The sequence below is a fragment of the Topomyia yanbarensis genome, chromosome 3 (genome assembly GCF_030247195.1).
Source record: "Topomyia yanbarensis strain Yona2022 chromosome 3, ASM3024719v1, whole genome shotgun sequence".
Classification (NCBI taxonomy): Eukaryota; Metazoa; Arthropoda; class Insecta; order Diptera; family Culicidae; genus Topomyia; species Topomyia yanbarensis.
This window is the reverse complement of record NC_080672.1, coordinates 358684809-358709546: the sequence shown is the minus strand read 5'-3', so window position 1 is coordinate 358709546 and position 24738 is coordinate 358684809. Positions and strand designations below refer to the sequence as shown.

The 24738-nt window shown below is 37.5% G+C and overlaps 1 protein-coding gene across 7 annotated transcripts in view; it reads left to right on the top strand.

Annotated features, from left to right (window-relative positions):
* LOC131692000 (terminal nucleotidyltransferase 5C) overlaps positions 1-24738 on the top strand; it is a 360737-nt gene that overhangs the window by 278366 nt on the left and 57633 nt on the right. Inside the window, exon 2 of one of the 7 annotated variants that reach the window (XM_058978821.1) lies at positions 8832-8973. The exons of the other annotated variants lie outside the window; for them this stretch is intronic. The gene's annotated coding sequence lies outside the window, so the exon portion shown is untranslated. The remainder of the gene's footprint in view (positions 1-8831; positions 8974-24738) is intronic. 7 annotated transcript variants of the gene reach the window in all.

Here is a 24738-nt window from a genome sequence, read left to right as displayed (position 1 = left end):
CTAAAATTTTCCAACCAAAACATAACTTGTATTATGTGGTATAATTCTCCTGAACATACTATTGAGCTAAACCTAACGGTTATTTCACAAACATGTATAGTTCGTGGGAATCGAGTACTTGTACACAACCATGCACTGCTAGGCCCCATGGAAAACTGACTCAGACATCACTTCGTTAAAATTTTAATACCTTCTTTTAACAAAGCCGGATTCACTAGCAGTCTTCGACAAAGTTGTAGACAATTAAATTATTTTTCTTATTTTCACTTACAGTGATAATACGATGCATACAGTGCCACCTAGCGGCAAAAATGCGAGTTAGTGCGTTTTCTCCATGTAAATTGTCGAAAAATCTCATACAAACTTCAGACACGTTGGTCCGGTAGCTAAACTTGTCCGATTTGCTTCAAATTTGGTGCAAGAACTCCTGGTAGGAATCGAATCAGGGGTTGGCTGATTGAGTTTTCAAAATTTCATTATTTTTCTGGGAAGTCTAGTGCAGAACTTGAGAATTTGTGTACAATATCTAGTTAGTCCATTCACTTCAGCACTCGACTGCACACCCTAACTAGCAATTTACTTCCCTTTTTTATTTTGCTTAATTGTCAATCCCAATTGATAATACAAAAAAGCTTTACTGCAATTTTGTCGTTTGTCTGGTAGTCTGGTAATTAAAATAATTAAAATAATTACAACAAATACTTTTTATGATTAGCCAACAGCACCAGGTCTGTTGGACTGTGAATTGTTGCGTAACTTGGAGGAGTATAGGTGTTAAATCTTGCTCTCTGCTCCGACAGAACATTGCGTCAGTTGGCAAACAAACTGGCTAACAGGTTCCTGGAGACGATATTTTCCGGAAATCCGGAAATTGAGTTAAATGCAAACCTGTAAATTGAAAACGGTGAAATTTTCTTGCTACTCGTCGTTTCAGCACAGACAAATAGACACCACACTACAAAAAAATTTCTCCAAAAATTGTAACCAATCAACAAGTAAACAAAGCGCGCGAGTTTAAAAAAAATAACTGTATTAAAGCCCTTCAGAAATCCTAAAGAAATAAACTCAAGGTTAGAAATCAATCGTTCAAGAAGCTAAGAAAAATACGTTTCTTTGCATCCAGACTTTATAAAATTCAGTGAACAGATCAGGATCCAAGAATTCTATGGAATTTGACTTACATTATACTATGCAATGCTCAATCTTGACACATACAAATTTTTAGATAGCAGAAATAAAAAATCTCATGAAACAATTAATCCAGTAAATTCGGACTACAGAACCTGACAAAGCTGGAGATAAATAAATTTAGAAATCAAGAAAATTGTTTTGATGATCCAGTGCAGCAGGAACAGCACTGGACAACACGTTTCATGGCGGCATGACCGGGAACTCCAGTGATATGGGGTAACTCACTCCCTGTCAAAATGTGACCGTACACCGCTAACTAAGTATCAGAATTACGGTTCGCATGACCATCCAAGTACGTACGCGAATATGTGAATGGTCACACGGATACAAAATCGAAATTATACACGCGAAGCAACCTGCACGCGAGCTTTCGCGGTAAACACGTTATCATACGAACGCTTAAGCCCTTCGCGATTAACCACGCACATCTACGCCCGCGATCGCGCAAACTTAATAACACCCCGGTAATAAGGTGAACGTTTTAGTTTTTACGAAGTTTCAAAGGCGACTCTCAAACGCGAACCTACAAACGTCCGTGTTCGCGTGATCATGTATCGGTCACGTCCGGAAATTACTATCCTTCGTTCTAGAAACTTAACTTAATGTATGGACCACATTCACTTCAAAAAATAAAGCTCATATCTAATAGACAACACCTTCCATGGTGACATCACCAGGGAACTCTGATGATATGGAAGATCTCACTTTTTTCTAGCATTTGAAGCGTACACCGAAAATTAAGTATCATATTCACGGTCCGTGCGCGATCATTCAAGAATACACGCGAATATTCGAAAGTCACACGGTTATAAAATAGAATTTATACACGTGAAGTTACGTGCACGTTAGCACACGCGACATACAATCGCACACCCAATCGAACACGTTAACGTATAAACGCTTGAGCCCTTCGCGATGATACACGGGATCATATCTGAACATCACATTCAGAATCACGGCAATTGGCCTTAGGCAGTGTTTAAGTGGGTGACATTACCCATCTCGTCTGCAATTGTAGTGTGTGATTCTGACGGGGTGTCCTTCCGAGATCCTTGCTGGACAGCTCCAGTAGGACAACTCTCGAAAAAGAAAAATAATCCAGTGAAACAGGAACAGAACATTTCAAAGAATTTAATATCCCAGAATTACACTAATCTAGAACTGCAGAGGTTAATTCAGATATATTAAACTGTAGCTTCACAGATCATTTATTAAAATAAACATAAGAATCTGAAAATGGATAGCTCATTTTTTCAAAAAATTCTATTGTAAATTCACAGGGTTGACCATCGAATCTAGTTTGTTGTTTGTTTTAAAAATGTTTTCATTTGTCACGTGACTTTAAACATGTTTTCATTCGTCACGTCCTCGAATCTAATAATGTTGGACCCCGAGTTGCAAGAATCATTCGATTTGGTAATGAGCATGTTAATTAGTGCCAGTGTCGAGATATAGAAAATTCTCAAATAAAAGAATTTAAAAACTAAGCTATCAACTAATACAGGAATGAATGACTTCGACTACCGCTAATGCATTGTTCACGATTTAAGGATATTTAAGAATACCTTGAAAACTTCAAAACTCGAACTATAGTTCATTAAACTCAATAGTTAATTAACCTTCCCTAGGTGTTAACTTTTTGTTACGAATAAGGTGTTAGCGGGTCATATTGACCCCGATTTCGAACTTAGTTTTAAGGCACATTTTCAGCCAAATCTACATGAACTTGTACCCAAATTGTTTGTTGAAGTTTCAATTTTCAGTTTCTGGTGAATATTACTGTATTTGACCAGGTTGGCCAGTGGGAATCGGTGCCGAATGGGGTCATATTTGGCATAAAAAGATGTATGCAGAACCGTCATCATAAATCACCGTTTTATTGACAGAATACTAATGATAAATGCAAATAAAACAAAAATGAGAATGTATATATTAAATTTGTACATGATACAACCGATCTGGGATGTTCCGGATTACAATTCCGATGCCGATTCCGGCAGTATAATACTATTTCATATACTATTGAACAAACGACAGGGTGATCAATCATTGAAACTGATCCCGAAGTTTTGTAATATTCTTGAAAACTTATATAAAATCCCATCTAAAATGATAGTGATACTCTGATTCAAATACTTACTCTGGATTATACGTGAAAATTATTCAGAAGATCCGGAACATCCGTAAAACTGGCTAATTTATGAATCTAGAATTCTGAAATTTTTTCGAAAACATTTGTTCACATTGCATTGGCATAAATTCGTAGTTCCGGGTGAAAAATTGACTATTGTTCACATAGTGACCATCCAGAAGATCCGGAACATTTGCTGAACTGGTCCATTCATAAAATTGGTCTTAGAACCTTAGGTGTTTTGTTTCTAGTGTTTCTCGAATTCTCATTTGAATGAGTTCGTATTTATGACCTACACATGTTCTTCACGAACCTTGTGCTAGAGCTCTGAGGTATTTTCGAAAACATATAAGGGTACACTGAAACCTCCATTTACGAACTCTTTTTTATGTAACTGTTTTTACGAACTAAATTCGAAATAACGAAATCTTTTTTTACGAACCAGGTTCGTAAAAAAAAGTTTGTGTACGTACAGTACAGTATGAAGTCGTAAACAGTTTGATTTATTTTTAGCTAACAATTACTAATAAAAGTTGGGTACTTTCGGAATGGGGTTAACGAGTATACAACGGAAATCGATGTCGTATGTCATTTTGAAATCCAAGATGGCGGCTTCCGGTATAGATGGATTCTCTATAACCTCGGCAATACGGGTATTTTCGGAACGGGGTTGACGAGTAGATGATGAAAATGGATGTTTGGAACATATTGTAAGGATTAACAAAAATATTGCTCAACCGGAAGTCGCCATATTGGATTTCAAAATGGTTCCAAACATCCATTTTCATCATCTACTCGTCAAGCCCGTTCCAAAAATACTCATACATAATAATTATTGAAATTTTGTGAACTGCTTTGACGAAACGAATTTTGCAAGGAAGGTGAAGCGAATTTTTTTTACGAACTAAATCCCAAATAACGAACAAATTTTTTACCACCAGTTCCCAATAGCGAACACTTTTTTTTACGAACTAATTCGATTTGCGAACCCCCGGTTTGGTTCGTGAATGGAGATTTCAGTGTATATCATTCGCAGAAATTTGTACTTGTGACTAAGATGAAGTATCATTATAGTTCTTACTTGTGACTTGACATTGTACCGTATTGGCTGTGTCGTATCTTCCTGGAACATCCAGCATATCTGTAAAGCTGGACAATTGATAAGCTTTGTAGGTATTTGTAGTTGTATTTGTAGGAGTCTCAATGTACCTATTTGTACTTGCGGTGATACAAGAACCCAATTGGTATCATAGTGTTCATCTAAAAAATTAGGAACAGCCTGCTCAATATTTGAAATTGGTTCTGAAACTTCGCAGTTTTTTAGTAAAATATTTCTAGAATTTTCTTTGCAATTGATGATAACTTGTTACAGATATATACTTCCTGTATTTCAAGCACAAATGCTGGTTTCAGTGAATTGGTATTGTGATTATGGACAATTTGTATAGACATGGAAGCATCTTGAATAAAAGATCGACGCTTGAAGGTCCCCATCACTATGTACGTGACTCTTTCTGTAAACACAGAATCCATCTTTCCTAGTTTTACATTGCTAGGATTTTCTCTTCAAAAACACGAATCCTCTGTCGCAAATAACAATTCGAACGGAATTTTTCATTTTTACGGCATAGCGTAAAAACGAACTGTAAAATAAGTAAACATTTCGAAACATGCCACTTCCGCGCAAACTAACATCACCATCTTGACGACGAATCGTTTCTCCTCATTATTGTGGTGTTAGTCTACCTGGAAGTGTTATTAGTTTCCTTGAATTGACAGTTGAATCTTTGTTTACAATAATAGAACGAACCTTTCGAAAATTTACTCTTGATTGCACGCGGATGCAACGCGACCTGTGCTGCCAGATTGATACTCCCAAACTGTTATTGAAGGACGAGTCAATACGAGTTCATGTCCCAAGCACAAAAATGAATGAATTCCACAAAACCTTGAAAAGTATTTTGCGAAAGCTACCATGTCTGGGAACCAAATTTGTAAACTGGCCTATTCTACGCCGGATCATCCGATAGATCAAAGGGTTCCTGTCGCAGTCACAAGAACGAATTTATGCCAATGATATACCCTTATATGTCTTCGAAAATATCTCAGATCTCTAGGGCATAGTTCCACGGATGTTCCAGATCTCCGGAGAGTTATTATATGGCCAATAGGGTCGATTTTCCAGTAATGACAACGAATTGATGCCAATATTTTTGAAAAAACTTTGGAGTTCTAGGACTAGATTTATGAATTAGCCAGTTTTACGGATGTTCCGGATCTTCCGAATGATTTTCACGTATAATCCAGAGTAAGTATTTGAATCAGAGTATCACTATCATTTTAGATGGGATTTTATATAAGTTTTCAAGAATATTACAAAACTTCGGGATCAGTTTCAATGATTGATCACCCTGTCGTTTGTTCAATAGTATATGAAATAGTATTATACTGCCGGAATCGGCATCGGAATTGTAATCCGGAACATCCCAGATCGGTCGTATCATTTCCAAATTTAATATATACATTCTCATTTTTGTTTTATTTGCATTTATCATTAGTGTTCTGTCAATAAAACGGTGATTTATGATGACGGTTCTGCATACATCTTTTTATGCCAAATATGACCCCATTCGGCACCGATTCCCACTGGCCAACCTGGTCAAATACAGTAATATTCACCAGAAACTGAAAATTGAAACTTCAACAAACAATTTGGGTACAAGTTCATGTAGATTTGGCTGAAAATGTGCCTTAAAACTAAGTTCGAAATCGGGGTCAATATGACCCGCTAACACCTTATTCGTAACTTTTTTTGTACAGCCCTTCAGGAATGCCCGACAATTTTGAACTCAATTGAAAATCGTTGCGCTCCATGAAAGAGTCAAGAAATTTCAAACTGCTAGGTGCAAAACTAAAAAAGTTAGCGCATTTTAAAAGTTCAGTTTGGGTCATATTGACCCCAACACCTAGGGAAGGTTAATCCAGTAATAAGATAAGTTAATAAATTGGAATAATTGCTTCCAACACGTTTATAAGTTAATAAGTGAGAATAATTGCTTTAATCGGCGATACAGAAATTTCGAATTTCTCTAAGCAACAATTTGAGAGGTACCTGAAAATTCCACATAAATTTTGCCAAAATACAGAAAACATGGGATCTAGACATAAAATAATTTCGTTTTACGATCTGAGTCAGAATGTCAAATATTAAAATCCACACAAAAATATAAGTTTCGGGCCAATCTACTCAGATTCGGATACAAAAACGAAAACGGCATTAAACTTTTTTTTTATATTCAAAACAAGCTGCTAATTTTACCTTCATCATTCTGTTTTCGAAAATCCTGTGTGAACTTATAACCAATAAAGTAAAAAAAATAATCTGTTTAGTTCTATACGGTTGAATAAGTAGGCCAGCCGAAATCAAGCTACCGGTTTGATTTATAATAAAAACAATTAATATAATGAGTATAAACTAATGAACGAATAGATCACCAATAAATATAACGAGAAAACATTTGTTCTTCACGCTGCTATGACTGCCGCACATTGGTAGCTAGCTTACGATCCTTATTGCCAATTGTCAATGGTCAATCTTCATAAATGATTCAACTGTCATTGTTTCACTCAGACAAGACCATGCGTATTCCCCACGCACATTAAATTATTTGGATTAGTTTCCTAGTTGGCCAAAAACCAAAGAAATTAGTTTGATCAGGTCAAAGAAATGTCAACTCGATTGGCGTCTACTGGCAGATATGTGCTCCGTTACAATGCCATCACATCAACGAATAGTTTGAAAATAGATGAATGAAGACGACTACTGCTTATTTGAAATAAAATATTTTCGAATAAAAATTGGTCACCAAACAAGATGGTTCATTTTCAAACTTGTGTTAACGGATCACTGTCTATAAAATAGCTGATAAAGGACTCGGATGACCTGCTATGTGAACTCAGCTGTTTTTGCAAACGAACGATAACGCGTCGCGGGTGTAGCCGAAATGGGGCAGTTAGGCTGTTGATAATCTAGATTGTTGGTAGTAAAAGTAAGAGCGGGAAGCAACTTAAGTAATCATTGCACGTCGGGTGAAGCGATTATTGCTCTGTTGTGATAGTAAATTTCAATGGTGTACTTGAATCTCAAATGAGGCATTACAGTAGATTTTTGCGAAACCCGCAAACTTCACCGGCATTAACTTGAAAGGTATATCACATCAAATTGTGTCAATGTGGGAAAACCGACATTTGTGGGCTAACACGAAAATTCTGAGAAAAACCAACAGACTGTTGAGTGATTCGTCGTCTGATTCCATCGTTGGTTCTTTATGCATGGGAAGCGGCCCGTGATTTCGGGGATTTCATGTCATACTATATCTGCGTTTGCCCCACATCCATTTCACCACGAAAAAAAATGAACAAAGGTCAGACGCAAAGCTGAGCTCCACCACGGTACTGATGGTAAATCTGATAGATAAAATAGAATGAAACGGTTGGTAGTCAAAACATTATGCGATGCTTATTGAGTTACGGTTCTCACGCCAAAGAAATGGAAACTGTAAGACGGTTCTCTTCTGAACCTCTCACTCATTGGAATCATTATTGAGAGGAATTGAAACTGACCATCATTTTGTTTACAATATAAATACGGTTATGGTGGTCATCTTATTACAAACAACAAAGTAGTATTAACAAACAGGCGGTTTCATACAAATAGCTTTGCATAAAAGAAACAGAAAGGTGGAGAAGAAATCAACAAAGCACCGCATGCTATCTGAATACAATACATTGATAATATTTCGTTTACTATACCAATACAAAATGATTGGTATTCAATCCATCTATCATTTCAATGCGCTTTCTCTAGCACGGCTTCTGTGAGAGATAGTTAACTGAAACATTATGCGAGGAAAATGGAAATTAAATAACGATAATTTTTCTGGTGATACGGTCACTTCATATTTACCGTCACAATTTAAAGACCATTGTGAGATTTCACAGCACTGGTCAGACGTAGTATCGTCTGACCAGTGCTGTGCTCATTAAATCGAATATACTATAGAAAGTGAAAAATATAGTAAGTCATGAATTGCGGCTTGACTTCGTTTCATCAGTATCTGGCAACGACTTGGCACAAGATAGACGCAAAAAATTCAAAAGTGTAATTCGGGACTGATTGCTTTCTCACCATTGTGCCAGAAGAACTCAAAATCTTTAACAGGTGAAACAATTTTGGCGTATGCCTAGTCAAAAATGGAATATTTAAAAAAAAAATATGAAAAATAGTTAAATTTAATTTAACCCGTCAACCCATTTCACAGACCTACATAGAAATCTAGCACTGTTTCCAGAAACTCAAACGAAATTCCCAATTCCGAACCACAACATTAGTCACCTTTGTTTACACCTTCAGTTACCAACTCGGCAAAAAAAGAAGATTTGCCGCTTCATCACCAGCTCTCAGACGTAACAAGCGCACTAATTACTTCTTTTCTTTTCTTCCTTCCAGGTTCGTACATCTCTGAGCTCACCTTGATCTGCCAAATTACGCAAATCGTCCAAACTAACGTCATCCATCTTCATCAGCAAACAACGTCATCGTATATGGGATTGTTTTTTGTCTTGTTCTATACATTGTTACATTGTTACCGGTAAGGTCTCAGTTGGGTTTTCTGGCAATTGTAGATTAATTCTTGAAAATAACGAAAAACCAACCACGTAAACAAACGCGGATTTTATTGACGATATGCACATATCTTGCTTGTGTACATTTTGCACTTACGGCCTTTTGAAAAATTGCCTGACTCTTCATTTCAGCTCACAGCTGCTCCGTCATTTTTTTATCGACCGGACGTTCCAAGATCGAAAAAGTTGGCCAGTCATTGCAGTGGGAGATCAGAGTAACTCTTCTGCGAATCATTACAATGCAGAATCGTTCGATATGTGCGTAAGCCAAACTCAACTGCATCCACTTCGGTTTTTTTTTCTATCTCAATGCGATCGAAGGTTGTTGTAGGTTATGTCTTACACTATTTATCATGTTTTTGATGCATGATAATGTTAATATTCGAACTGCTCAATACAGTTCATCTGTTTTTGATTTTGCGAACAGCTACGAAATGTAACTTTGAACAGTTCCGAAAATTACACTAGTTTTTGATAAATAATGTCTGATTTGTGCGCTTCGAATTCATCTCACCAGTAACTAGCACCAATTTGATACCAATTAATCGCTAAATTCAAATAGTAACACAACTTGTGCGAACGCCTAAAGCAACTTTCTGGTCTCGACTGATGTCTCGGGAAGCAAGCATAGAAGCTCTGGTTCACTGGTGGAAAAGCATAAACTAGTCTTTATTTTTCCAAAACCAAACGCCTAGCACTATGCTAAATTTACTCTCCAAAGGGAAATAATTTGATTGAACTAAATTGTTGATAAAGGACACCACACCTAACTTATTTAGTTGAAACATTGTTTGGTGAAGTGAGTTTTGGTCTTTTAATTAATGTTTGTTTTATAATATGCTAGTCGGACAATCCACCGATGTCACACAAAATCACACCTTTTGCTAAGCTGTTTAAACTCAATTGCACTACCAATTATTCAAACTATCGATTCAAGTCGTTGTCATTTCAAGTTATTTTATAGATTCATCGTATCTAGCTTCTTTGCGCTTCAGCTTCTCAACGTACCTATCGCGCACCGTATCACCAATCCGAGCAAAATGTTGGCCCCCGCAGCAATCGGCGAGGACACCGACGATGACGACGACGAGGATTATGAAGATGTGTACAAGATCGCGTTGAAATAATAATAGTCGCCGCTGGGAATAAACGTCCCTGAATGTCATAGTGATTTACCCTCGGTGGAGCGGTTCTCGTTTTGCGACAGATTCAAGCTGTCGCCGAGCGTTCTGTGTCTGCCATCAAGAGCGACAATTCATAGGCGCTTTTCCTGTGCTGGAATCGTGAGCAGAGTTAAAAATAATCGAAGCTCTTTTTTGACGGCTGAAAATGAACCTGAAGAGACTCGCGGTGAATAGAAAAAATATTCATTCAAATATCCATGCTATTCATTCAGTTGAATATCGTACAATATATTCATTTCACTAATTATCTAGGAAAATGTTTTCAAATGCCGGTAAAGCATATAAAACAACAATCATCATCGCTTACATTGTGCCACGGCCTACTTTGCTGCGTTTGATTCGTTGTTGTACGGTCGCTTCGTGTAATAATCGGAGATGAATGAAAATCTGCATGGATGAATGGGCGGTTTGTTCGTTTGACGTTTTTAGCCGCGTCACTGAATATTGAAAATGAATGCAGCTGAATGTGATCAATTTTCATTCAATGAATTTGAATATTTTTAACTCTGATCGTGAGCTCTGGGTGGGTTACAGGTGGAATAAATTTCAGACGGTAACGGTTGGATTATTGCTCATAAATTTTTTTTACAAAGCACCTGGGATGTGGATGATGGGTTGGACATAAATAGACGCAAAAAATAGTTGAAAATTATGTGAAATTCAGTAATCGAACTTACTTTGGTGTTTGTTAAAATTCGATTGGTACTTTGAGTATTAAAAATTTCTTCGCGAAGCCAAGCCAAATTAGGTCACACAAAAGATACCAGGACACTTACCTATACATTTACCTACTGACTGAACTGATCTTTTTACATATTATACTTTCTTACCTACTTACTTACTTACTTACTTTTTACTTACTTGCTTACTTAGTTACTTACTTACTTGCCTACGTACTTACTTACTTACTTACTTACTTAATTAGTTAGTTACTTTCTTACTTATTTACTTACTTACGTACTTACTTACTTAGTTACTTACTTACTTATTTACTTACTTACGTATTCACTTACTTACTTAGTTACTTACTTACTTACATACTTACATACTTACTTACTTACCTACTTACTTACTTACTTACTTACTTACTTACTTACTTGCTTACTTACTTACTTACTTACTTACTCACTTACTAACTTACTTACATACTTACATACTTACATACTTACTTACTTACTTACTTACTTACTTACTTACTTACTTAATTACTTACTTACTTAATTACTTACTTACTTACTTGCTTACCTGTATACTCACTTGCTTACTTATTCAATTACTTACTTATCGATAATAAATACTGTATGTAAATACGTATTTTAGACAGTGAAAAAAGTGCCTGTTCGTGCATTTTGCTTTGCACATTTCTTTCTTATACGTAGTTGAAGTTGGTGTAAAAAAATATAAAAATCTTCAAAAACTTTGAAACGAATGAGTGTTTTTACATGCAGTCTTCGGCAATAATATGTAGTTTTGATATCTACACATTTATCTTGAACATAGTTTGCACAAAAAGTCACAATGAAAAAAAAATATATAATAAAAACTAGATTCAAGGGGGTTGCCATGGAAAACGCCTTATAAATAGATAACCGTTAGTCCTACAAGCTCAAGTTCTGCAAAAAAATTCTTCACTATGAGCATTTCTAAAACTTTGTCGAAGACACCATCTTTCTACCTCGTCAGTATAAAAAGTTATTTTTTTTAGTTCGATCATAGTAAGCCATGCCTACTTTCAACTGTTATCAGATTGTGGGGAATATTTATACGAACAATTCCTCCAAAGACACCCTTTGAATATATTCGATGGTTTGGCCTCTAGTGAATTAAGTTCACGTTTTTGGCGTTTCCGACCACTGTGCGCTCCTTGACGTGGAACTGGTTGAACGTCTACCCTTGGAACACTCGTGTGTGTGTGTGTCACTCAGCGCGCCTGATTTTTTTTTCGAACATGATGAATGTATAAATAAACCTTAACATTACACAAGAGGTCGATTGATGCCTTGGCTTTAAAATCGTAAAACAAAATAACTTTCGGTTTGAGCACCTTATATTGAAAGCCTTTCTTAACACCGCACAGTGGCACCTCTCCATACAAAGTTGTGACAAAATTATGAAAATTGGTTTCTGTAGCTAAAAACTGGGTTTTTAATTAATTTTGGGTCGCTAAATCCATTTCTGCTATCAGTTTTGAAATTCAATAATTCTTTTTTTTCGATTACTTTTATGTAAACCCAGTTTATCGTTATAGGGTTAATATACACGTTAATAAAAGTAGCCAATCCCATCGAATAGCAGAAAAGGTTGACAAAACTAGTAAAAATCACTAATTTTTCAGTAATATTATGCTGTTTAGGCAACCAATTTGCAAGAAGATTTTTGAGCTACAGGGCGTGTCCATATAGGTATTTTCAAAAACATAGACAACTTCGGCGCAAAAATACGCAAAATGAGGGCTGTATGATAAATGACCCATGACAGACCATCTCAAAAATTGAAAGACGTATAAAGATAAATTACTGATATGGCAATCAATTTTCCAATTGCTTTTTCTTGGTTCAGGACAAACGTATATGATTTCGGCATAAAAAACTTACATCTAAAGTTTGGCACATTCATTCTTCTTTCAAAAGAACTCAAAATTGCTCCAATCGGCTCTGTAGTTCTTGAGATATCGGCATTTGGAATTCGAAGGTACGAACAATTCTTATGAATTGAATTGAACAGAAAGTCACTTACTTCAACGACGTGTTTAAAATTTATTTTTCATCCGATTATCGTGAAATTTTGAGATAATTTTATTCAAACTCAGAGAAAAATGAAATAAATATTAACAAAAGAATTACAAGACATTGATTTTTGGGGTTTTGCCACTGTGCGCCGTTTGAAAATCAAAGCCGGTACTAAAAAATATAAACAAAACCATAATCAAGATGGGTGTCATTTGAACGAGGGTGATCTGTAGACTCCAGAAATTCACCATTAATGCTATTTTCACATAAAAAATGGTGGCTTCCGGGTACCACAAAACAGTGAAAACCATCATCAGCATAAATGCCACTTAAAAGGGGTTGATCGGTAAATGACGAAAATTGAAGATTTATGCCATGTTACCAGAAATTGTACAGAATTATCATCAATATGGGTGTCATTTGAAGGAGGTTGGTCATTAGATACCAGAAATAGATAATTAACGCCATTTTTAAATCCAAGATGGCTCCCTCGGTTTACCATAAAGCAGTGAAAATCGCCGTCAATATAGATGTCAGGTGTTCAGTAGAAAGTAGTACACTAAGGTTTTTTTTACACGGGGGATACGTGCCGTGTAAAAAAACCGCCTTAATTGCGAAATCCGTGTAAAAAAACCGTGCTAATTCCGGAAACCGTGTAAAAAAATCGCGTTAATTCCGAAAACCGTGTAAAAAACCGCGGTAATTCCGGAATCCGTGCAAAAAAAACGCGTTAATTTCAAAAACCGTGTAAAAAAAAATACTGCATTACATTGAATGCAAAAGACTTTGAACGATTTTTGAATTTTGTTTGCACGGATTTCGCAATTACAAACCACGGTTTCTGCATTCATTCTAAGTCTTTTTATATATGTACAAAAACAGCAGATTTTTTAACAATGTAGACGAATCTTGAAGATTGAAGTCGGCATTTCAAGGATATAGGTGTTTTCAGAACAGGATTAACGCCTAGACGCCAAATGTCGATGCCTGACATCATTTTGAAAACTAAGATGGCACCTTTCGGTTAAGTGAAATTCTCTAAAACCCAATCAATATGGGTATTGTCGGAACGGGCTTGATGAGTGTATAATAGAGATCAATGCCCGAAGATATTTTGTAATACATGATGACTACTTCCGGCATAGGAAAATTTTATATAGCTCAGACAATATGGAATGTTTTGGAACCGGATGACTAAGCAGTTTCCAGATGTCTACATCTGAAGCCATTTTAAGATCCAAGATTTCAACTTACCGAAAATACATATACACTAGGTTTTTTTACACGGGTGATACATACCGTATAAAAAGTGCAAATCACCGCGATAATTGCGGACTCCGTGTAAAAAAACAGTGTTAATGCAACTACAAAATGCGCAATAAACAAGATTTTGGCGGAAACAATCTACATATATTCTTTTGAAAGTAAAAAACTTAGAAAATTACAGAATGAGGGATAACGACTGGTCTTGGAGATTCCTTCTGAAAATCAAGATGGCGACTTCAGGTTCAGCGGAATTCTCAATAATTCAGTCAATATTAGTGCCTTCGGAACGGGATTGGTACGTAGATGCCAGAGATCGAAGTCAGATGGCATTTTGAAACCAAAGATGACGATTTCCGATTTTGTGGATAATAATAAAAAAAACCTATGAGAATTTTCGAAATGGGATTAGGGCGATGTTTGGCCCATAAACCATTATTTCTTAAACCAAATAATAATAATTTTATCAATTCTAATGGATTGGATTTAGCCCGGTCTGATTAAGTAAAATTGTTGGGTCCAAATTATGACTGAAATCTTACTTTTATGCATAAACACTAAAGAAATTCAAGCAAAACGTAACAAATATTTGAAAATGGCGAAAGTTATTACGAAACCACCACCACCGTTCCAACAGCGCTTAGAAAAGAAAAACCAACTTAATCCACCTAGCAGTGAGATGAGACATTTCTTACACATATCACTGTTGGAGCATTTATTAGTTTGCAGAATTTACGCAAAGTAGGCACACAGCAGTTTCTTGTCTGCACGAATAAAACCTCGAATAAACTGAATAAACTATCAAAAATCAATAAAACGAACAAAATAAAAATGGAGCGAAAAACGAAAAAAAGGCTTAGAAATTCATAAAATGAATAGAAAGATTAATATAAATAAAATTAATGAAATACATAAATCAAATTAGATTAGCTCATTAAATGGAAAATTAGGCAATATTTAAAAATAGTTATAAAACTAATAGAATAAATTAAATTATTCTCAAACTAACAAATTGAATAAAATAAATTATCATGAAATGAATCAAATGAATCAAAGGAATCAAATGAATCAAATGAATCAAATGAATCAAATGAATCAAATGACTCAAATAAATCAAATGAATCAAAGGAATCAAATGAATCAAATGAATCAAATGAATCAAATGAATCAAATGAATCAAATGAATCAAATGAATCAAATGAATCAAATGAATCAAATGAATCAAATGAATCAAATGAATCAAATGAATCAAATGAATCAAATGAATCAAATGAATCAAATGAATCAAATGAATCAAATGACTCAAATAAATCAAATGAATCAAGTGGATCGAATGAATTTAATGAATCCAGGGAATACAATGAATCGAACAAATGAAGTGGATGAAATGAATATAATGATTGGAATGAATGAATTGAATAAAATTAATAAAACAAAAAATTAATGAATTGACTAAGATGAAAACAAAGGAATCAAATAAACAAAACGAATAGAATTGGTAAAATGCAGGACAAAATGAATTAAATAAAATTAAGCGATGTTAAAAAGTTATAAATTTATAAAAAAATAAATTGTGTGAAATAAATAATTTCGATGAAATCAATAAAACTGAAAAGTAGTCAGATTATTAAAATTAAGAAACTGAAACATACATGTTGAACTGGAATAAAAACGAATAGAATGCATAGAATGAAAACAGTGAACAAAATAAGTTAAATGAATTACATAAATAAAATGCACGAAAAAAATAAACTGATCAGAAAGAATCCAAATAATGAAACGAATAAAATAGTTAACATGAACCCAAATGAACAAAATTAATAACAATGCTGAATGAAATAAATAATTAACACGCAATGATCATACACTTAAATTATTCAAATATTCAAAATGAATAAAATAAACAATACTGGAATGACTTCCATGAAATGAAGAAACTAAAAAAATTGACTATTTAGAATGAAATTAAAAATCATTTTGAATGAAGTAAATGAATAAATAGAATTGTACGAATTTGAGAACCATTGTATCAGAAAGTTATGAATTGTTTTTGAAAATCCCATTATCTGAAAAATGGCTAAATAATATAAAATGGACTTTCTAGGGTTTCCATTCTTTTTTGTTTTCATCTTTTCGTTTTCGTTCTTCTTTTCTTGACGGCATCGTTTAAGATTATCTGGTGATTCTACTTCATTGATCAACCTTAATTAGGCATCAGGAAGCTGGAACGTTCAATTTGTTTTGGAATTCAAAGTTTTCTTTTTGGTCACATACACACACCTTAGGGTCATTTGCACCTTTTTCGGCCTTCTCTTTTAAAAATATTGCTAAAACCAAGCCCGACCTTAAGCTTACGGATTTATTCTGAAGCCTACATTTTCATTTTTGGCGTTTTTTCGTGCATTGATTTGGTTATTGAGATTTTCACTAAATCGGATGTCGCCATCTCGGATTTCAAAACGGCGCCAAACATCGATCTCTAGCACCTACTCATGAAAACCATTCCGGAATTAACCATATTGATTGAGTTTTAAAGAATTCCGCCAAAGCGAAAGTTACCTACTTGGTTTTCAAAATGGCCACAGACATCGATATCTGACGTCCACTTATCAATCCCGTTTCAAAAATACCTATATTGATAGTTTTAGAGAATTCCACTGAACCGGAAGTCGCCATCTTGGTTTTCAAAATGGCCTTAAACATCGATATCTGACGTCTACTCATCAATCCCGTTCCAAAAATACCCATGTTGATGGGGTTTAGAGAATTTCTTTGAACCGGAAGTGGCCATCTTGGTTTTCAAAATCGCCTCAGACACGGCGTCTACTCGTTAATACTGTTCCAAAAGCAACCAAATTGTTGACGTGCTAGAAGGAACCCTTTTCCACTTTTTCAAAAATCTTTAGTCTTTGAATAAAAGCAAAATCCGTGCAAAAAAACTTGATCAAAATTCGTCTAAGTCTTTTGCCTTTAAAAGGACTTAGAATATTTTTGCGAAAAACCGTGTTAATTGCGAAAATCGTGCAAAAAAACCGTCCTAATTGCGAAAACCGTGTAAAAAAGCCGAGTAAAAAAACCTTAGTGTATTGACATAAGTTCAAATATGTAATTTAGTAACTGAATATACGACTGGATATGAAAGTAACATTCCGAAATGAGTTTACATATGTGGAGAAAGAAAAAAACTCGCTTCCAACTACATTGGATTTGCGTAACTTGTAAAATGTAGAGCTAACAGGGGCTGCCACAAAAGATAACCTGAATAGTGGTCGCAGTGGCAAAGTTTCCCCTAACAAAAAATAGGACGCCTGTATTGAACGTGAGTTTTACTACTACAAAGATCCTAGTATAATACATTGACAGCTAATTACTAGCTACATTTCAAGAAAGCAAGCGGTGATAATTTCGAAATGTCCAAAGTTGCATTTATTTACAATATCCAACTCAGCTCAATTCAGGTTCCATTCCAGACCATTGAATTGTTCTCCGCATTCGCGCGCAGAACAATATCACTGGGGCAATAAATAATGTACGTGCAATTGCATCAATAACGGCGCGGCGGAACTGATGGACCTGTTGCTGGCTGCTAAAGCCGCCAGTTCGAAAGCAAGGCGGGATTACCAACGCACAAAGCAGACCTCCTTTGATGCGGTAGAACCCAATTGAAACTAAAGCTCGCAGGAATCGTCCGTACAGACCCACTAAACTATCGATCAGAAGAGTGCGGTAAAGGCCTCAACTCGTGACCAACGGATCCATTAATATTTAATACAAGCAATTTTGCACACGTGAATACGATGGTATGGGACTGGGTATGGAACGAAAATTGTGGTAGACCCCAAATGGAAGGGAGAGTGGCGTGGGGTACGAGCAGTGGTTATTATTGTTCAAGGACTGCGCAGTATCCGGTTAGAGGGGGGTCGCCATTTGTTGACTGAGACTGAATATGTATATGCTGACGAGAGTGGCTCTTGTGAGCAACGAAGCACAGGCCGCAGATTCTGATCGATTATTATATTTTTCAGTGGGGGAAAAATCGATTTTTACCTACACCACTAACCGACTTGATACCGCCTGTACACAATCGAAAATTGCTTGTGAAAATGAACTTTCATAACTCGCTCCTAGAAGAGTAATCCAAACACGATTATGGTGCGGAGTAAACAGGAACGGAAAATGCTTGACTGACACCGTGTGGGAGACCACATGATGCTTGGATGCTGGCCAGTTAAACCATGTACCGTTCGTCTCGTTACTCACGCAAGCTGATTTGTGATGCTAAAATTCATCGTAAAATGGCATAAGCCTTTGAGCCTACATCGCTGCCAGTGTTCTTCAAACAGCTGTTTGAACTTAGGCTTGCTGCTGAACAGGAGGAAGGCTACCTGAACCAATTACCACCGGGTAATCGCTGTTGACGTGAATATTAGAACAAATAAGCTGCTTCGATCGGATAGGTGGAAATGTGATTAATTTGTTTGTCGAATGAAGTATTAAAAAGTTGGAACTATGAGGAATTTGTTACAGCATAAGCTGCACTCAGCGAGGACAGAAACCGACGGAACATGAATACTTTCCCTTCAATGAAACGTTAGCTCCCGTGTTCTATCCTAATTAGTCCAAGGTTGTCACTCAACGACGTAATTTTCCTGGAAGTGAGCAATTACGTGATAAGATATCTTTAATTTGGACTCCTTGTTCGGCTCTTATCGCATCGTCGCGGGACCATAAAGAAGGGAATTCCCACAAATAACAACCCCCACACGAACTCGGAATGGCGTCATACCATGCGATGGTGGTTATCTAGATACCGCTTGTCGAAAGATATTTGTCTGTACTTATTAACACTTCAATTTCAATCGAACCGCCCAGACCACGTCACGTGACTTAATCTCCGCTCGCCAAGTTCGAGTTCAATGTCGACCAGCAGCCGCCGCCGCCGCCCAAGCGCACCGGATCAGTCGCTCACCGATCGGTGTGAAATTAAGCCCCGCGGCTCCCAGCGTCCACGCCACGCAACCAGTTAGGCGGGGGATATGCGTGTGTGTATTTCGAAGTAATCAAAACCGACAAAAAAATTCGTATCTACCAGCGGTACGACGCAGTATAATTAATCGCACACCTTTGCGGCTGACTCCCGCCGACGCCGCCGCTGCTGTTGCAAACCATGTCATAAATCTCCGACAAGCAGCGGTATGTTGTTGCGCTGACAGGATCCGGTGGGAGGGAGATTGGCCCTAAGTAGGAGCTGTCGCATGTGACCCACAATTCGTTGAACTTGAAATGCCCGGTTGACTCGAACGGTGACCAACCGTCGGGGTTACGCAATCGCCATCGATCTGCTAATGGTAGTGGCAGTGGTTCGGATTGTTTACGCGAGGCACTTGGAACTGGATCATTTTACACGCAGTACTCCTTGCCCACCGACTCGAATGCGGATCAGGTTGCGGACGTGTGTATTTAGCATACAACACCTGCCGGACTTATGGCAAACCCGAGCGCATTGACGGCGCAGTAGGGACTAGAGTAGAGAATCGATTTTTTTTGCGTGCATGCATGCCAATTAGGTGACCAGATAGCCTTCGCCGGATTTTGACCAGCTCAAGTCGGGCAGTCTCGGCGTGTTCTGTCCGTTCTTTTGCGCTTACTGTTCTGTGTTTGTGTGTCCTTGAATGACACGGTACTGCTCCAGTTCGCGGGCGTGTTGTTTACCGCTGCAATTCCTACCCACGGTCAGGTTTGTTTTGAATTTGAGTGGAACGTGATTGGACGGTTAAATTCGTCTAATATTCCCCCCTTAACCAATATTCCGAATGTGCGAATAACGTCGCAGTTATTTGAGATCAAGGATGCCTTACATTGCTTAGATCCGGTTCTTCGCCATGTCTTAAATCGCGAGACTATTAAGTAGTTCAAGGTCGTCCGACTGTCACAGGCCTAATTATGTGTATGCAACTGTCAACCGCAGTAATCTTCGAATTGCATGGTTCACGACGCGTTTATATTGGTGACAAACAAACATTTTATTACTCAATCAAGGTACACCGGGGCCCTTTAATATTTACTCGCTGCCTCGACGAGGCGGTTCATTCGACGACTTTAATGTTCCTCACCTCTACTGGTACCTAGCTGCTGGCTGCTACGTGGAGTAGACGTACCTACTGACGACAGCAGCAGTGGTATGGACTAGCACGGCAAAGAGTGGAATGTTTTACAGCCCAATTAATCACAAACAAGCTACCGTGTGCTGGTTGGCTGATCCCAAGACAACAGACAAGATAATAAACGACGTTTTCAGTTGAGTGGAGCGTTTATGTATTATTTTGCGAGAGGACTGTGATTCACGGCACGTCGAGATTCCACTCCACATATCGGTCTAATTAGTTCAATTTTCATTGCCTGCTCAAACTCTAAATATCAGATTTACGATTGTGGTGGATTACCTGAAGAGTACGAATGGGTAAATAATTTGGAATCATCATACACATCATTATTTAGATTGCCTAATTGAAATCTCACATTTTGACTATCAATCCTTTGTGATAAACACCAGCGGATGCCTTTTCTTTGTTCTGAATTCAAGTTGAATTACCGTCTATATAGTGTTAGTGACTCTTTGCTAACCGATAACTAGTTGAGTATCCAAGAGTGTCGAAATTGTTATTTAATTGATATTTCTATCTATTTTCCATCTGGACATTACCAAAAATCCAAATTGGCCAAGACGATATTCGAGTTAGTTATGGAATTTGTGTTTAGACTTCGTTTCATCAGTATCAGACACTAACTTAATACCAGGAGATAGCCAGCGCCCGATTGAAACTAGCTTCAAACACGACGAGACTTTTTTTTGCTTCTGAGCTCCTAGTCCTACGTGAAGTTACTAGCTCGAGGCATGGTTTGGTTTTGCAGGCCAATGAAATATGCAATTTGTTCTTAGGGATTTAGTGGAGAAATGAGCTGAATAATAAAATACAATTATCTAAACGCAATGAATTAAACGAATAAAATTAATAAAACTTCCCTCCCAAGGTTGAGCGGTTTGACGGTTTTGCAAACATCACCAGGCATATTGCGTGCATCAGTGCTGAAGAACGACTGCTTTAGGATGGTTATTGCATTACGCCTCGATAGTGGTGCACCGAGGAGACGGAGAGGGCTTATGCGCCTTGTTTATGTTCTATGTTTCTTCATACTCTGCACCTGCGCATACAAACGATCAACCACCGTTCTGTGCGCGGTGATGTGGCCGACTGACGGGTAGTCGTGCATTGACTTTTGCTGTGTGCCGTGTTTGCAAATTAAATTAATTTAATAATTGAATTGATTTAATAAATACATAAGTAGAAAACTATTAGTTGTCGCTTTGTAGTAATCGTAGGTTCTCGTACTAGTGTAAAATTGTTATGTGCCAGTCGTATGTCTACCTATGTATGTGTTCGTCTGAGTATTTGTGACAGTTGGGTCAGGGAATGGATGCAGAACTGGCGTATATGATAGAATAGTGGGTAATACTTCTGGTGTTCAATTCATCCAAATTCTATTCATTCGGAAACGTCGGATTGGATAAATTAGGGTACCGACGCACGTGAGTCATCCATTCCCGGCTAGCATAGCATGATGAAAGTCTAACAGAATGCAATTGTCGGCGGTAAAACATGATGATGAGTTATGTTCTACCGTAGACCATGCGGTAGACTTGGGTGCAACGCCCAACTCCTACTCTGCAGAAGGCAAAGAATTCTTCACATTTTCCTTTCGATCATGCCCATATGAGCCTGCCTAGTTCTAGTTTTCCGTTCTAAGTTTATAACTGATTCGCTCTAGAATACCTATCCGTCTTTCAATTTCATTGCTTTCGTTTCTCTTAGTCTCAAATTTGCCGAAAATAGCCAACAAAATCGATACAGTAGAACCTTGCGGCAATTAAAACATAGTAACAATTGTCGTTAATGGTAAATATATAACATTTGCTGCCTTTGGACGAGTTTGATTGCATGTTACATGTGTTTTTCTATTCTACTTCATTAGTCTGTACTTTTGCACATCTATTAGTTTGCTTTTCCATTACTGATGTATACCAAAATAGTATCGGTCAATTTATACACTTCCAATCAAGCTCTTTGTATCTTATTTTTCTTTATTCGGCATGTTATGATTCCTTTTATTTGTATATCTCTACTATACACTATCTATACAATCTATAGGTACAAACGCTCGTGGCCTTCACGATAACACAAACGTGGCCACAAACGCGACCATGCAATTGCAATAATCCACACATACTTACGCCCGCGATTTCGCCTACATGAAAAAGTCCCGGTAGTTAAGTAAAGGTAGCAGCTTTAAACTTCTAAACGCGGTCCCAAACATTGACCCACTACTCGCGCGATCATGAAATGGTCACGTCCGGAAGACTTATCTCGGTCATAGCTTTCTGGACTAATGTCTTCAGTTGAACCAATAAAAAAGTGACGCTCATATATACTAAACAACACGTTCCATGGTGACATGACCAAGTGATATGGGGAAACGGACTCTCTTCTACCATCTGTACCATTCACTAAAAATTAAGTATCAGATTCACGGTTCGCGTGCGATCAAACAAGAATACAAGCTACATCATTATAAAATCGAAATTATACATGCGAAGTCACATTCACGTGACGAACACGTTAATATACAAATGCTTGAGACCTTCGCGACCATCCACGGCACCTACACCCGCGATCTCGTAAACATGATAACATCCCAGTGATAAAGTGAATGTCTCATCTCCTATAAATTGTCAAACGCGGTCTCAAGCGTGAACCTAAAAACTCCTGCAGTCGTACGATCATGAATTGGTCACTTCAGGGTGTTTCTATCCTTGATATCAGCAGACTAGGTCCGTGCCTTCAATTGGATCAATTAAAAAACGAAAGCTCTCATATCCACTGGACACCATGTTTCATGGCGACATGACCGAGGACTCTAGTGAAATGGGGTAACTTTCTCCCTGTCGGAATGTGAATTGTGCACCAAAAATTATCAGAATGAAGGTCCCCGTGACCATCCAAGAACGCATGCGTATATAGGAATGGCCACACGGTTACAAACCCAGTTTTGTACACGCGAAGTCACATGAACGCGAGCACACGTGACAAACGGGTTAACATACGAACGCTTAAGCCCTTGGCGATTAACAACGCACACCTACGTTCGCGATCGCGCAAACTTAATAACACCCCGGTAATAAGGGGAACATTTTAGCACTCACGAAGTTTCAAACGCTGTCTCAAACGCGAAACTACAAACGTCCGTTTTCGTGCGCTCATGAATCCGTCACGTCCGGAAACCATTACTCTCTGTCCTAATAACTTATGTCCATACATTCAGTAAGACCAATCAAAAAATAAAGCTCATATCCACTAGAAAACACGTACCATGGTGACATCACCGTGAACTCTAGTGATATGAAGATCTTACTTTCTTTTAGCATCTGAGCCGTACACCAAAAATAAAGTATTAGATTCACGGTCCACGCCCGTTTATCCAAGAACACACGCGAATATGCGAAAGGCACACGGTTATAAAATAGAATTTATACACGCGAAGTTACATACACGTTAACACACGCGACATACAAACGCACACGCGATCGAACACGTTAACTACAAATGCTCGAGCTCTTCGCGATGATACACGCGATCGCGAGTCCCTACGCCCGCACATACCTGAACCGTACAATGAATATCACATCCAGAATCACGGCCCGCTACAATTGGCCTAATGCAGTGTTTTAGTGGACGACATTGCCTGTCTCGTCTGCAAATTGTAGTATGCGATTCTGATGGGGAGCCCTTCCGAGAACCTAGCTCTACAGCTCAAGTAGGACAACTCTCGAATAAAAAGGTCATTCGCCTATCTAAAAGTAGTTTAGATGCATGTAATATCTTTTTCTTTCTATAGCTAATATATTTTCATCTACTCAATAGTATAGAAAATCTATATTCCCCACTTTATGGATTAATTTACCTTAACATTATCCATGCATGCTAAAAATAATCTATATTTGTGATCTACCTCCATATATCTTTGCTTGACTTATTTTTCTTTTTATTACTACATTTTAAATCAGATTCATACTAACACTCACTAACACAAAAATTGCATATTCGCTCATATACACTCGCAATCTCATGGTCACAAACGCGACCATGCAATTGCAACCATCCACACATACTTACGCCCGCGATTTTGCCAACATTTTAACATCCCGGTAACTAAGTGAATGTTCTAGCACTTATAAATTTACAAACGCGGTCTCAAGCATTAACCCAATGCTCGCGTGATCAGGAATACTGCCCCTCTGGAAGTTTTCAATCTCGATCCTAGCAGCTTAGCCTGATGCCTAAAATATGACGCTCATATACACTGGACAACACGTTCAATGGTGACATGGCCGGGAACAGTAGTGATATGGGAGAACTTACTCTTCTAGTATCTGAACCGGTATACTGAAAATTAAGTATCAGATTCACGGTCGGCGCGCGATCATCCAAGAATATGCGAA